This window comes from Protopterus annectens, chromosome 2.part0, assembly GCF_019279795.1.
Source record: "Protopterus annectens isolate FY-2018-M chromosome 2.part0, PAN1.0, whole genome shotgun sequence".
NCBI lineage: Eukaryota > Metazoa > Chordata > Ceratodontiformes > Protopteridae > Protopterus > Protopterus annectens.
Genome location: NC_056728.1, coordinates 1,177,639,316 through 1,177,656,447, shown reverse-complemented (window position 1 = coordinate 1,177,656,447; position 17,132 = coordinate 1,177,639,316). Strand labels below are relative to the sequence as shown.

The window sequence follows — 17,132 nt, the reverse complement described above, 5'->3', positions numbered from 1 at the left end:
AGTGTGATAAACTAGTTAGATAGGAGTTCTAACCCCAGACTTGGCATCTGTGTGTGTGTGTGTTTGTGTGTGTGTCTGTCTCTCTGACTGTGTAGAGAGCAATGTTTTTTAGGGTACTCACACTCCATACAATTCATATACTTAACTGTGGCAAGGCTGCTGATGTCACCCACCTAGAAATATATCTCTGGGAAGGTTGTAGCCCAGTAATCTCGTAGTGTGTCCTGTAACTGCGTACTGCTGTAGTGTGATAGAGTAGTTAGGTAGGTGTTCTAATCCCAGACATGGCAAGTATATGTATACATGTCTGACACTGTCTGTGTAAAGAGCAATGCTTTTTAGGGTACTCACACTCCATACAATTCATAGAGTCAACTTTGGCAAGGCTGCTTATGTCACCCATCTAGAAATACACCTCTGGGAAGGTCATAGCCCAGTAATCTCAGTAGTGCATCCTGTAACTGCATACTGCAGTACTGTGATAAAGTCGTTAGGTAGGTGTTTTAATCCCAGACATGGCAAGTGTGTGTGTGTGTCTGACCCTGTCTGTGTAGAAAGCAATGCTTTTTAGGGTACTCGCACTCCTTACAATTCGTATACTCAGCTTTGGTAAGGCTGCTGATGTTATCCACCTAGAAATACACCTTTGGGAAGGTTGTAGCCCAGTAATCTCCCTAGCGCATCCTGTAATTGTGTACGGCTGTAGTGTGATAAAGTAGTTAGGTAGGTGTTCAAATCCCAGACATGGCAAGTGTGTGTGTGTGTGTGTGTGTGTGTGTGTGTGTGTGTGTGTGTGTGTGTGTGTGTGTGTGTGTGTGTGTGTGTGTGTGTGTGTGTGTGTCAGATCCTGTCTGTGTAGAGAGCAATGCTTTTTAGGGTACTCAGACTCCTTACAATTTATATACTCAACGTTGGCAAGGCTGCTGATGTCACCCACCTAGAAATACACCTCTGGGAAGGTTGTAGCTCAGTAATCTCTGTAGCGTGTGCCATAACTGTGTACTGCTGCAGTGTGATTTAGAACTGTGGTAGGGTTCCATCCCCACCCATGGCAGTTCTGTATGTTTTGTGTGTGTTTCAATGTCTGTGTATGGAGCAATGCATTATAGGCTAGTCACACTCAGTACATTTCAAATGGCCTACTTTGGCAATCCTGCTGATGTCATTCATTGTGTATACACCTTTGGGGAAGGAATTCACCAGTAGTCCCCATGGTGCGTCCCATAACAGCTCCATGCTGTAGTGTGATATAGACCTCTGTTAGGGGCTCTATACCCACACATGTCAGTTGTGGATGTTTTGTGTGTGTGTCACTGTCTGTATCAGGAGCAACGCATTTTAGGCTAGCCACACTCACTACAATTTGAATGGCCTACTTTGGCAATCCTGTTGATGTCATCCAATTTGATATACACCTTCGGGGAAGGAGTACTCCGGGAATCTTTGCAGCATGTACTATAACAGCGTCGTGCTGTAGTGTAATAAACAAGTTAGGTAGGGGCTCTACTCCCAGATATGACAGGTGTGTGTGTGTGTGTGTGTGTGTGTGTGTGTGTGTGTGTGTGTGTAATTCATATCCTGTGTGGAGGTGGTTGTGAGAGTGTGGCCATTGTGGAGTGGGTTTTGCATATTTCTTATATGGTGGCCCTACTATATATCACAATTATAAAATGAAAAATTATAAAATGAAAAATTAAAAAACGAATATATGAACATTATTATAAGATCCAGACAAAAGATATGAAGAATGCTTTATATAAACATATATCTAGCAAAGGGTATCAACATAATTTTAAATTTTCTATTATTGATCAGGTTGATAGTTATGTACGTGGTGGGAACTGGAAAGTTTATTTAGCTATGATGGAAAGAAAGTGGCAGATATACACAGATGCCACAAGATTTCCAGGCATTAATGATAGTATCAGCATTAAACCTTTTTTTTAATAGTTGAATAGAATGTGTACGCAATGGCAACAGTTTTGTACAATATATATATGTGTTTTTTTATATACATTTTTATATACATATAAATTTTACATATGATTTTTTGTATTTATTTATATTTATATATGCATTTAGACTAATTATATATTAGGAAGTACTGTTTGCACAATTTGATAAAACAGAATATCTCTTTAAGGTTTTAAACATTTTTTGGCGTCAAATTTGTTATTTAAACTGTATGAGATCTGTGTTTCTTAGTTCTGAAGAAGTCTGTATTCTAACAGATGAAAGCGCTTAACCAGATGTGTTGGAGTTTTACACAATAAAAGATTCTGCCTGTTCGAGCTGTGCCGTAGTTTATTCAACCTGCACCAGGAGTTGGTGTTATCTTTGTGGTTTCTTTAGTTGATTTATATATCACAATGTCCACCGTACAGGGATACAGATGTGAAATAGCTGAGAGGCTGGGATGCAAAGCCATACCTATACAAGTGACATCAAGGTCAGACAATCACAGTTAGCAACCCCAGTATTACCAGAGCACACTCTCAACCCATGTCTCATATACACATACATGTATGGGTATATGTTGCAGTCAGCGATTGTCACTTGTATGGGTGGCCCATACAGTGTCTAGTTGTTCAGGTGTTAACTGTAGCCATAGTGGCTGTTCCATATTGTGTACACCTTCTACATATGTATCTTACTGTACATATATCTGCATGTGTATGTATAGTCACATGTATATCTATATCTATATATATATATCTATATATATATATATATATATATATATATATATATATATATATATGTGTGTGTGTGTGTGTGTGTATATATATATATATATATATATATATATATATATATATATATATATATATATGTGTGTGTGTGTGTGTGTGTGTGTATATACATCTGTATCTGTATAGCTGTGTCTGTGTATCTGTATCCTGGGGATGTTGATGGCTTCCACATTTTACATTTGCTATGGGAGGCAGACTGTACTGCATGATATGTTACCAATACCAGCCTGACATCACACAGGTGGGATGTAGTACTGTTAACATCTTGTGGCCATGTCATGGCAGGTCCTGGTTATGGGATCTGCAACACTTGGTAGTGTATTGCAGGGCAGATGTGTTTGGCTGTGGGAGTATAATGCCTATTTGTACAAGATGTATAGTGTGTGGGGCCTCTCATCCCCATTAATGGTGCATGTGGACATTTGTGTTTTTGTTAATCTTACATTGCTATCTACAGATTTGTGGCCATATATACCTATATATATATATATATATATATATATATATATATATATATATATATATATAGATATATATATATATATGTATATCTGCTTATATATATATATATATATATATATATATATATATATATATATAAAACTAAGTCCATATATACCTACACAGATATATATCTGTGGACACATATGCAGCTTGCTGTATATATGTAGACATATAGGTGTAGACACATATATATGTTGATGTAGGCATTTGCATGTATATATGTTCATATATATTAATATATATGTATATATTTTTAGAAATATATATATATATATATATATATATATATATATATATATATATATACATATATAGATATGTTGTATCTGTTTAGATAGTATATGTGCACGCACATACATCTAGATGTTGGTATACATTCTCTGTACTGTTGCATGCCTGGACTGGATGATATGTTTATCAGATTTATTTATGTCTGGCATAGCTTAGTGGTAAATCACTTTCTCTATGGTGTGCATGGTCCTGGGTTCAAGCATTGCATAGGCTGTTTATTTTGTTGCTGGGCAGAACATGGGCCATTGGATACAGAGTGATAAAGGCACTTTAAAGCAGTTGTAAGTGGGTTTGCATGGGTTTGCGCAGAGCTAAGCAGTACTTACGTTCGGTTACAGTTTCTTACACTCAGTTAGCTTCTACTTTGCTTAATCTGTGTAGGCAATGCTTAGCCCCATGCAAATGCACTTAAACATGCTTACTAGTGCTTATATGTGCTTACTACCGCTTATTTCGGCTTAAACATACTTACTAGTGTCGCATTCATTATGGGACTGACACGTCACATGTGCGTTTAATGCAGTACTCCAGTTCACATTTAAATGTTATTTCGTAGGTTATATGGCAAAAAATGTTCATATACAGATTTCACATGGAAAATGGAGCATGCTAAAGTGGGACTCGAACTGAGAATGCCTGCTTGTAAGGCGAGTGCTTTGCCCACTACACTATTGCTGTACTGCTTCATTTGCATATATTTTCCATGTTATCCTCTTCAGCCATTTAAGTTACATTAATCTTAACTAAGCAATGGGCAAACCCACACACCTATGGTTAGCTTTCATCGTTTTTTTTTTTTTAAATTAAAGGGTTTCTTCTTTTAATTTATATGTCCTGTTGCTGTTGTACACATGGGGGACTGTTGCTGGGGATATGAGGACACCTATGAGCGATCTCACTCATTTCTTAACAACTTCTGCTGTTCCACATTGCAGGGGTGTGTTTATTCTGAGAGCTCTGCTCTGAGACATGCACCCTGCACTCGTACATGCTCCGTGTAAGCCTAGGAGCTCGGGCAGTGCGCCTTCATTATTATGCATGGCATGCTGCCGTCCTGCTCCTACATGGGTGCTTCTGTGCAGGAGTAAGTTAGTCCTGCATGGAAGATTAGTGAATCCGGGGTACAGTCTTTTAAATGCAACTTTAGATATAAAATGTATATATTTGTAAAATTGTATATATAAAAATATACATTAAAAACTACATATATAAGTAAGCACATTTTATTAATGATACATTTAAAAGGAAAAAAGAGAAAAAAAACTATCTAAACAAGGGTCTGGATTTAAGCTTGGGTTTGAGTAGCACATATGTAAACCATGCCCTGAATCTCCTTTAAGTCTATTAATTCATCTGGCCTCTAAAATCTCAGTCATATTACATATGTCTCCCCCCTAATGTTATTAAGTATTCTACCTATGGCCGTAAACTTAAAGGTGTGTTCAGAGTTAGTACCAATAACATGCTTGGCCAAAGAACTAACTTTATTTCTCCTACTTATATAGTAAATATGTTCTCAAATCCTTTCTTTGAAGGGTCTGTCTGTTTTGCCTATATAGAATTTTTTACATTTAAGGCAATGGGTTAAATAAACTATATGTTGGCTGTCACATGTGGCTTGCACCTAAAAGCGAAACACTCGATTCTGGTCTGGATGTTCAAAGCTAGCTGTTTTGTCAATGTATTTACAATACTTGCATTTACCACATGGATATGTTCCAACTGCTCTATTAGACGGAAAAGTGTTCTTACGATAGCATAACTGCCTTTTAAGGGACTTTGTGTTCCTAAAGAGAGCTCAGTGTCTATCAACTCACAAATATCCCCATTGGTAGTAAGAACACCCCAATGTCTCCTTACTATATCCATGCAGGAAGAAACATTGTCTGAATAGTATAAAGGGACCTTAAATTTCATTCTAGGTGACTGTGTAGGGGCCTGTTTACCTCTATAATTGTGTTTGGAAAAATAAGGCTTGGCTGCCATTGCAACTATATAACTCATAACATCGAATCTCAAAACATTGAAAACTGCAAAGCAGTAATCCGAATACAGAGATGTAAGCGAACAAATTATACTAGGAACACAGTCAAAAGGTTCGCTAATGAGATCCAAATAAGGGTCTGAGTCCAAAATAGAGATGAACAGTTTATTTTGCAATGACAACCAAAATAAAAATACTTATAGCACGTAAATAAAAACACCAGAACACATAAACGCTATGACAAGTACGACATGTACGAAAACGTATTATTACTTGTCATCTCTATTTCAGACTCAGACCCTTATTTGAAAATTACAAAGCAACTATAAATAGAATCCCACACACTGTTTATGTTTATGCAGAGGGGCAAGCCCCCCTGCACCCCCCACACCCCCCATAAATTAAATATACCAACTCCAAGGTCACCCTAGTGCATAAACATAGTAAAAACTCTGTGGGATGTAATTTATAGTTGCTTTGTAGTTTTCAATGTTTTGAGATTCGATGTTATAAGTTTTAGATGTTTTGAAGTTTAGATGTTATGGTCTTGATGTTTTGAGTTTAGATGTTATGAAGAGTAGATGTTTTGATAGATAACTATATATATATATATATATATATATATATATATATATATATATATGTATATATAAATGAATGTGATTTTTTACATATTTCTCATTTGTCTTCTATTGACAGCAGTGCATGCTTGCATGCATTTCTTTCATTCAGTAGGGTAGTAAACTCAAGTTGCACACTATGATGTTAATTGTTTTTACTTAATTTGTATCATGTGACTACTAGTGCTTGCTAGAGGTTGTATAAAAAGAAGCACATTTCATTTGTATTTATTAGCATCTGATGAAGTAGATTTTCCTGCAAAAGTGCTTATGTTTTAACATTAAAACTTCAATTGAAACTGGAAACCTTGGTCGTACCTGAGTTCTTCTGTGTTTTTATCATTACTTGCTTTTGGATTTATTCAGAACTGAGAAACCTGTGTTGGCTGGTTACTGTTTTTGTGGTTTTAAATGTTTAAAATGTCTTTGGAAACACTGACTGCTATGAGTCTTATATCATAATCCTAGGCATTAAATGGAAATGTGGCCATAACCTGACTTATAATCCAAATACTGAGCTTATCTATTTGTACAGGTGTATGCATGCCAGTCAATGTATGGATAATAGAACTCCATTAGCAAAAAGGCATTTGCTTTGATAACGCAAATATTATTACTTGTCATCTCTATTTCAGACTCTGACCCTTATCAACTCACAAATATCCCCATCGGGGACGATGAGGAAAATGTAAAATTCTTTAACTATCAGATCATGTTAAACTGCTCATATTATTTATTTTGTTGTTATCTATTGTTAAGAGTTTTTTTAGTTCCATTTCTGAAAATAGTGAAACTTTTTCCTGAATCCTAGAAGTTATATTTGAAAACTTTGTACCACTTCCTATTAGGTAATTTATGCCTCCATGGACCCTGCTCATTCTTTATACAGGATTTGAGTCCAATGATGTAGTTAATTTCCTATGAATGCTTGCACCAGAAAGGTTTATGAGAGTTATGATTTTAGCAAATCTGGTCTAGAGGAATCGCTAATAACTAGACCATGGTTAGAACTAGTCATGTTTTTATTATGGGACCTCTGAAAATTTCTCATTGACACTTTTTTGGGTTGAAGGCAAAAATAGAATAGCTACTAAACAGCTTTAGAATAAAGTAGTATTTTTTTTGTTTTCCTGCATAATGTAACATGCTTGAAGTTATTCTGTAAATATAAGTACAAGCTAATAATTCTCCTTCCAGTTGTTTGTTTAGTTTTCTTTTCTACTTTAGACACAGCTGCAGCAATATTGCTTAAGCATTTTTTACTGAGATATCCTGGAAAAAGTGTTTGAAAGTAATCATAATAACAACCTTTTCCTCTCCTTTATGCTCTTAGTGCATTCCTAATGCTTGCAGTTTGATCTATTTTTTTGTCTTTTTCTTTTATAATCCTCAGTTCCTTATTACAAGCCTTACTTATCACTGTATTTTCTTTAACCACCTCACCAGTTCTTCACTTGGAATTACTTGGGGTGTTTCTTAACAAGTGCTTTTTTGTTTCTGCTTTATCTGGTATCACATCTTTTATCACAGTTGACCTGTGATGCTCTTGTTCTTGAATCCATTCCTGATTGCATTTTTCAAGGAAGAACAGTAACATCCACATTTTCCCATGAGAATTACCTTATTGCCATCAAGGGGACAAATATCAAACCAAATACCTTTTTGCTGGTGGAGTTATCAAAGCAAATGCCTTTTTGCTAGTGGAGTTCTATTACCCATACATTGACTGGCATGCATACACCTGTACAAACAGATATGCTCAGTATTTTCCAGACTTTGCTAATGCAAATGCACTGGAGATAATTGTAAAACTATCCTTAGCAGGCTAGCCCACTAATGTTCTTCATCAGGCATCTCCTTATCCCTGGCTAAATCTGACCACAAGTCAGTTGTAATCTTGATCAGGCTAAGTGGATCCCCTCACTACCAAATGAAAATGTTTTAGGGAGATCTCCAAGGCAAACCTACTTCAGCTTGTAGAAGATTTACAGAAGTTTTCAACAATACTGTATAGTGTTATAGAAAAAGCCATACCTGTCCACCCTAATTATAATGGCAAATTCAGTAATAAACCTTACTGGGTGACCTACTGTATTAATAAACAGTATAGCAAAAGAAGAAAAATAATTAAATGAGGAAAGAACTACCCATCCCTGTACCTCAAGACCAAACTGAAATATATCAGCAGGGAACTCAAGAGAGCCATAATAAAATGGAAAGCAGAGGATGAACTTGAAGTAACTGCAGATAGCAAGGGAAATTCCAAATATGTCTTGAATTATGTCAGGAAATTAAGGAATAATGTTCAACAATGCACTGATCTCATCAGTAATAATACCACAAAAATCGGCAAACAAATGTAGTCTAACTTTACCCCTTCTACGCAATTTATTGTGCCCACTATCATCTTAACATTTAATATTCACAGAAGTTACGGTACAATTCATAATGACACTGTCAAAGGCTAAAAATAATAGTCCCATGGGACCAGAAGACACTCCAAGTAGCATTCTTATCAGTGCCAGGTAGGCACTGTCCAAGCTAAAGTGTTCACTCTCAGCTTATCCAGAGGGTTTGTGCCTGATGCCTGGAGAGCAATCAGTGTGACTCCACTTCACAAGAATGGCCCCTATACAGGCCCAGGTAATTATAGGCCCATCAGCCTCACCGACCTTATATACAAAGCTGTGGAATGAATCATAGCAGAACTCTTTTATGTCAACAAAAGTAATGAGCTAAATTACACTCAGTTTGGATTTGGAAAGGCAGGTCCTGTCTCCTGATCTTAATGAGCTTTGAAATGCTTACAGAGGCTGTGGACAGTACAGGTTGCTTATCTTGGCCTAACCAAGGCTCATGACATTATCCCCTATGCTAGTAATACTGAAAACATTAGGCAAACAATGCAAATTAATAGATTATTTACCAGATTGCAAACTGGCAATTCAACAGATCCCAAGTTATGAAAGTTGCTTGTGCAATCTCTTAATGTAAAGTAACAGGAGGGGTTCCCACAGGGATCATTGCTGGAGTTTCTCCTGTTTAACATTTGTTTTGAAGGCATCCAACCCAATATCCCCAAATTGTGGTTTTCTAAGTTTGCTGATGGCTGAAATTGTGCACTATTACCCTCTCATCCTTTAATACTAAACTGGTTCAACAAGGGCTGCAGTAGACACATATATCAGATACTTAAAATAGTCTCAAGCTAAATGCAAAAAAACAGCATAATAGTGTTTGGTAAAAAAGTTGTTTCCACCTCATATGTTATAAGTGGCATTCCTCTTCAAACAAACACAGTCTTAAAAGACCTGGGTAATTACGTGGATGATTCTCTCTCATTCAGTCATTATGTTTCCAACTTAGTCAGGGAATCCTTCTACCTGTCCAGTTAATTTCCAAGGGAATATCTTTGAGATCCAAAGAAGTCATCTTACTACTGTTCACTTCCCTTATTAGATCCATAGCATTGCCTGCTTAGGAATGTATGTTTGTATGCATATATCTCAACTGGAAAGGCTAAATAAAAGAAAATAGAGGCCTTAAATCCTTCAGCTGTCTTGATATATTAAAAACATTCTCCTTATACTCAGCAGTATACTGGCTATCTGCTTCTTACTTTTCAGACCATGAAAGACCCAGTCTTATCTGACCTCATATTTCCTCATAAAAATAGTGGCTCTACAAATGTCTATATTAAGGACCTAAATTTACACCAGCAAATAAGCAATGTATTCCCAGACTAAGGAATACGTTATATTACAGGTCGAGCAAATTGCTACTTTGTCTGCCTTTCAGGCTAGTCTTGTTGACTGGATGGATTTGCAACAAGGTTATCACCTATGTTCTTGCTTGATTTGAGATATGAGCACTGTTAACTGTTCATAAAAGGTGACAAGATAAATGCATCTCCTTTAGGTTGTATATATAGATAGCTAATGGTGCCTTTGATCACCTGCCTAGTATTGTATCTGTGTTATTAATGATATTGTTTTGCATAGATGTGAGTTCATATTTTCTAAAAATAATTTGAAATTTTCATAATTTATTGCATTTTAGCAAATATTATGAAAAAATGGACAAATATGATTATATCATAAACTTTTGCAAAACCACTAAGTTAATAATTTTCTAGTAAATTATTAAATTTGTATAGATTCAGTTCCTCAACCATCCTGTGGTAGTTGTATATAGTGCCAGGTCATTTCAAATGAATTACAAAGAAAACTAGAGCACACAAAACAGATTAGTAGCTTGTTATATTTCTGTATTTATATAATTAGAGGTGTATTTGCTGTGTTCTTTACAGATATTGGTACTTTAGCACTTTTTCCTCATTAATAAAGCAGCCACATTCTTAAATCTCTGCATTCAAGAGTGTGGTACAGAGGCATGCAAGATATAATGATGTAAATATGTTTCATCATAAGCTTTATATTTATTGACTTACTCTATACCAAGTCAATGTATGTGACAGAAGTCCCCATAAAGCCTGTGAATGCATGTATAGGTAATATGACAGGTAAAGACTTCCTTGGTTCACATCATAACTAGCAATGCACCTTGTAAGATACATTTTCTATAAGAAAGTAATAGATTGTTTCTTATGGGTAAGGAAGTGACATTAGTTGCAAGACATTAATGCAATATTTGAAGTTTATTTTCAACTCACAAAAAGAGAAATGAGATATTAGGGTACCATGTAATATTTCCCAGACAACCAACTAAATATCCTAAAACTTAGTTTTCTTTCTGTCGTCCCTAGCATGTATCATGTAGAGTTCACGTGATCCATTGACCCACTTACTCCGCCTAACCTACCAGGTAAAACACCAAACTTCATCTTATGGGAGCTCTCACCTTTTTCAAGAAGATTAGTCTTTCAGCATACACACACTGTAGGGATACTGAGAAGTAAGAAGCAATCACACAGAGATGGTGAATATATTTTTTGTTTCCTTGTTTTTGATATTATTAATGCTCCAACACCTTCTGTGTATGGGATGTGGAAATAATTCAAAAGTTATCTACATTTGTTCTTCTGTGCCCTCATAGCAATGTTACAATATATTATTTTTGTGCACACTCAACCAACCAAATATTTGTGCACTTTAAGCTTGACTTATGATCTTTACCAGAGGATACTTCTGCTGTAAAACTCCACATTTCTCTCCAATAACTGAAGAGAGCCTACCAATAAGCTGTTTAGTCTAGCAAGCAGATTAAAACACACTGTGGGACAGGTGCCCTTTATATGTATAAAAAAAATATATATATATATATATATATATATATATATATATATATATATATATAAGCCCACCAACATGGGCGACTGGTCATACCCTCACTGGTTAGATCTGACCATAAACAAATCACTCTGGATATCCACATTCCGCCCCCACCCCCGGTCAAGGAAACTACTATGTAAAACTTTTCAAAAGCAAACCACATTACTTAAGACTGAGGTGGAAAGTTTCAAAGCCTGCATGCTAAAGGATAATGCTGTCCAAGCTGCAAAATCCTTTACTAATGCATTCTATGGGCACCTACAAAAATGCATGGATCATGCTATCCCAAGCGAAACCAAAACTCACTCCTCCAAGAAAAGGAAACCAGTCTGGTGGACCCCTGCCATAGACAAGCTATACAATAGAAGGAGGAAACTAGAACAGAAAAGAGTAAAATCCCAAGAAGGTAAGACATCCCTGATCAATATCAGCAAGAAACTATGATCCCTCATAAAATCATCCAAGGCTACCTTCGAAAGAAAAATTGCCAAGGACTCCAAAGATAACCACAAGGCATTCTTTAGCTATGTCAAGAATCTAAGTGGCAGTGCTCAGATCTGCTCAGAGTTAGTGCAGAATGGCACAGATTACACTAAACCGACCGATATCGCCAACATCCTAGCAGACAGGTTCAGTGCAAACTTGACCCCCCTCTTACCCCCAAAAGGGTCCATAAACATACCAGAAAAATGTAGAGCCCCTGAAATCACAGACACTCAGGTGAAAACAGCCCTCTCCAAAGCCAAAAATACAGCATCAATGGGACCAGACAGTGTCCCAGGTTGTGTCCTACATGAGCTCAAAGAAGAACTAACCCCTCACCTAAACACACTGTTCAAACTCAGCCTCTCCACAGGCTAAGTACCCATAGAGTAGCACACAGCAATGGTTATTCCACTCCACATCACCCTATAAGCTTGACTAGCTTGGTCTGCAAGGCTATGGAACGCATCATCATGGAACTCATTAAAAGAAACATTGGGAACCTCCAAACACTGGACCCTACCCAGTTCGGCTTTGTTAAGGGCAGTTCATGCCTCCTAAACCTGGTGGACTTCTTTGAGACAGTTACCAAGGCTATAGATGAGGGAAAGGTGGTACACACAGCCTACCTAGACCTCGCAAAGGTCTATGACACCATTCCTCATTCTGTTATTATAGACAAGTTCACCAGCCTGAGCCTATGTCACAAGACGGGTTGCCAACTGGCTCACGGACAGAATCCACATGGTGAGAGTTGCAGGAGCTAGGTCCGACTCTAAACCAGTTACAAGTGGTATTTCCCAGGGCTCAGTCCTAGAACCCCTCCTGTTTGGCATATACTGCTCAGAGGTACAGGCAAGCACAGGAGGACTATGGCTGACCAAGTTCACAGACGACTGCAAACTAGAGGCTATAATTGACTCTCCGGCTGACACAGACATCCTCCAAAAGGGTCTCACTGAGACAGATACCTGGTGTCAAAATCATGGCCTCAAATGCCAAAAACTGCATAGTCATCTCCTTTGGAAAAAACAAAGTACCCACAAACTTACACATAGGTGGTAGTCCCCTAAATACGGAAGATGTAATAAGGGATCTGGGGACTCAAGTAGATAGTAATCTCTCTGATTATCACATTGTCAAAGTGGTTAAAAAATCCTTCTGTGTGGCCCACCTAATCACAAAACGGTTCACATCCAGATCAAAAGAGGTCATTGTGGCCCTCTACTCATCACTCATCAGACCCATGATAGAGTACAACGCCGCATTTGGGATATACCTTACAAGACACCTGCAACAGCTGGAAAGACCACAGAAGTACCTCACCAAGAGGATCACTGGCCTCAAACAGATGCCCTATGCAGCTCAACTGAAGAAACTCCAGCTGTATTCAGTTGCATACCGCCTACTCAGAGGTGATCTCTGCCTGACCTACAAGGCCATGTCCAGCCCAGAACTGATGGACATGCTCCACCTAAAGAAAACCATATCCCCTTGAGCCACATGCTCTAGGGATCTAAACCTCACCACAACAATAAATAGGACGTGCTGGAGAGATAGATTCCTGTCCCAGAGACTTTCCATGCTTTGGAACAAGATTCCAATCTACATTAGGCAGAACTCCTCACTAACCCTCTTCAAGAGAAACCTTGACGAGTGGATGGGAAACAGAAAGTTTACCCCACGGATCACTTCAGTGGATCTGCTGGACAAAGGCACAGGGAACTAATCTAAGGGGGTGGCAAAAGCCAACACATTCTGGCTAGGCTTATAAATGCCTTTGGGCAGATAGCCTAGTACCTATCTATGAACCTATATATGTGTGTGTGTGTGTGTGTGTGTGTGTGTGTGTGTGTGTGTGTGTGTGTGTGTGTGTGTGTGTGTGTGTGTGTGCTTGTATGTAGAGGAAGGGTAGGTGGTAAAGCTAACAATGAGTTTACACAGCATGGGTAAATGGAGTAGGGAAGGTAGCAGGGGCAGTCAAACAAAAAAACACAGATGACACATAAGGTTGGGTCAAAAGTGGAGGGACACAAATATACAGAAGTGGGCAACTTGTTGCAGGAAGGGCTGGACAGCAAACAATGTATGAGGAATGACATATAAGGGAGTGGACACCTGGAAAGAGGATAAGACTGAGTAGAGCTGACATGCAAAACCAATACAGAAGACAGCCATTAGAGACATCAATCACCTGTGTGGCCGACTTCATAGGCAGGTCTGCATCTGTCAGCCCAGTGGTCTGAGCCAGCAAACCACATGGCCCCACCAGCCATACTAGGAGGCTTTCTATGGTGTCTACATGGTTGTTCAATTGGTATTGCACATTGTACACAACAAGCATTTGCACTTGATGCTGAGTGACCAAAGGGGACCTTCCTTTGCACTTTCAGAATAGGAGTCTCCATCTAACCCCCTTGAGAGATGGCCATGAAGGCCACCAATGAGCCCTCTAGGCTACTATCATCAGGATGACCTCTGTCCCTCTACTGAGAAGCAGATTTGGTAATCACCTGTAAACCAGCACCAGATATATTATGATGAAGATTCATACCTCAAAGTAAACTAGTGTCTGGGGGAGTCAGTGCTGCTCAGATCCTTGGAACCCAACAAAGCATAAATGGTTGGGTCCATCAGCCATATGGCAACTGCCCTACATTCTGCCTTTTCAAGACATGCTGGTTGTGGCTATAGGAGAGTTTAGCTGCTAGGGGAACAATCAATGGCTGATAATACACAGATGGCACTCACTTTTCCTAAGACAGTATTACTGTCACCTCTGGCTATATTGGCCAAGGCACCTGTACATGCTTGTTCTTATGGTTGTGGCTTACAGTGCCTCTCAGGTTTAACCCCGTAGACACCTCACTAGCCCACTCACACCTGGTCATGCAGGTCCACACCGTCAGTATCCCTTGTTGGCTGCATAGCACCAAGACTACCCATGGGTTATCATGGATACTGTCCATCTCTTGAATTCTAGTAAACAATGCTCATCAAGGTATACCTTCATGCTCCTAAAATGCCGCATCATCTCTACAGAGGACAGCAATAAGCCCAGAATTTACAATCCAACACAGTGCACATGGCAAATGTTATAGAAATTCCACCCCACTGCTGAAGGATGTGATCCCTGCCTCCCACCAACTCATACCCCACCACAAACAATTGCTGCTACAACTACTTTCCATGGCATATTGATGTCAATTTCAGCATTACCTAACCACCTGTGCAAATGACAATGACTGGGCCATGCTAACCCCTAGTCTAAGTGGGAGAAGTAATGTAGGATGTACAGTGAGGCCAACCAGTGCATTGCATTGTATAGCCTTGGGGTGATATGGCATGCATCCATTTTATTCTTTGTTGTCTGTGCCATGGCCCATTGCTGTGTACCAAATGCTACTTCTGTGCCAGAGATGCAATGTATTGCACCCACTTCTGTTTTGCATAGGCTGTTGATGTAGTCTGTGCAACCAACAACTTCATGCACAGATCTTCATTTGGTGCTGCAATGGGTCTCTCAGGCAATGCTGTGATGTTCCCATGCTGTTACTGTTGTTGTATTTGCATGTCTGCTACAATATTTTGTAACATGGCACACACAGCAAATGATTTGCTGCTGGTTTCAGATGCATACTGCTGTGTACCACCAGAGGTATCCAAGCAGCAGAACCGACTCTTTAGGAGATCTAGCACACATTCAGTAATGTTCAGTATGAATGCATGAGTATGCAGTGCTGTAAGCCAGCTCAGCCATGGTCTTTGGATTTGGTTGGGAGTGAACATCCACAGTTCCCATGCATGTCCTGTATTACCTGCAATGTATAATAATGGACACCTGTCTATGCAGCCTGCTTGCATGGGACCCATATATATACTTGTTTATATACCCACCAGTATGTGCAGTTATCAGCTAGATAATCAAGTGGGAAGTCATCCTGCACAAAACATTGGTGGAGGTCATACATGTGTCAGATTTGAGAACCATGGGAGCTGCCTTAGTGGCACACACACACACATTTTTTGTGGTGTCCTATGTATTGCACACCACCTGGCAGTTGATGGAGCGGGCGCCCTTCTGTTTGATTTATCAAACACTTTACAGAGTAGATGGGCCTTGATGATAATGTATGCAATCAATGACTCCCAGGACTTTAGGTAAATCTGTTATGTTATAAAATGGCCACATAGTGTTGTTTTTCTCCTCTTCTCCCCATATTTACTTCTTCACATGCTGCAGCATCATATCAAGAAATTGGTATGAGCTCTGAGAGACTGATGTCTGTGAAATTCTCGATATGTCTCCTATTGGATTATGAAAGGTCCTTTACCAAGGATGGTTAGTACTGCACATTTATTTATTATTTATTTATTGCATCTGTTTACTGGGAAAGTCCACTAGGCCTAAAAGAGACCATTTTCGGTGGAGGCCCGGAGAGAAATGCTCCAACAAGAACATAGATGCAGAAAAAAAATAAGCATTAATTGGTACAGAAGTAGAAACAGTGTTACACATAGTGGTTACAGTAACATATACAGAATATATACATAAAAGCAAGAATTTAGTTGGTTGCTAGATGGATTCAGAGAGGTAAAAATGGAGATGAATTAATCAGCATTATTGTGCCAGTATCAACAAGTGATGAAAGAAAAAAATAAATAAATATGGAGAAAGTATCATCAGTCACTAGTAGTAAGAAGCATAAGAATTTAGTTATAATATAAGAAGAAGGAAGAGGTTAGACGAATGAGCAGATACATAGCCAGGAAGAGCAGAGATGATTTTTCAGTGTTTGTTTGAAGGTGGTGGTGCTTCCCGTGTCTCTTATAGAAGGAGAAAGTGAGTTCCATAGTTTGGCAACGATGAAGGAGTAGAGCAGTTGACCAGCCAGTAAGTTGTGGTTTTCTACTTTTAGAAGTAGATGATTTTTAGATCTCAGTTGCCTGCTGGGTTGGTATTTGGCAAGTAGAGTTGAGAGAGATTTTGTGTGCTGTAGTTAGCTGGGTGAATGAGAGATGGTGGGGGAGTTCCAACCAGCCTAATTGTTTCAGTGAGTTACAGTGGTGGGATGCGAATTTGGCCTTGATGGCAAATCTGGCTATTCTGTTGTAACACATATCAAGTTTGGATTTTGTAGTCTACTCTTCAATTTTTCCCTTGGAACTAGACAAACTTTCAACTTAAGCACTCAAACCATTCACT

At 38.6% G+C, this 17,132-nt stretch overlaps 1 protein-coding gene across 1 annotated transcript in view; it reads left to right on the top strand.

Moving 5' to 3' along the window:
* The window catches only part of GRID2 (glutamate ionotropic receptor delta type subunit 2), a 4,699,489-nt gene that overhangs the window by 3,874,395 nt on the left and 807,962 nt on the right, over positions 1 to 17,132 (top strand). The window lies entirely within an intron of this gene.